This window comes from Nannospalax galili, unplaced genomic scaffold, assembly GCF_000622305.1.
Source record: "Nannospalax galili isolate Female #2095 unplaced genomic scaffold, S.galili_v1.0 scaffold1050, whole genome shotgun sequence".
NCBI classification, from domain to species: Eukaryota; Metazoa; Chordata; class Mammalia; order Rodentia; family Spalacidae; genus Nannospalax; species Nannospalax galili.
This window is the reverse complement of record NW_008329037.1, coordinates 306,465-306,682: the sequence shown is the minus strand read 5'-3', so window position 1 is coordinate 306,682 and position 218 is coordinate 306,465.

Below are 218 nucleotides of genomic sequence, written 5' to 3'. Positions count from 1 at the left end.
TCAGCAGTTAAGAACACTGACTGTTCTTGCAGAAGACCTGGGTTCAAATCCCAGCACCCACATGCAAGCTGTCTCTAACTCCAGTTCCGGGGGATCTGACAGCCTCTTCTGTCTTCCATGGACATTGCACGACCTGGATGTGCTCACTTATATGCAGACAATACACGCATACACATAAAAAAAATAATAAAAAAAAAGTTTAAAAAATTCTCAAGAAA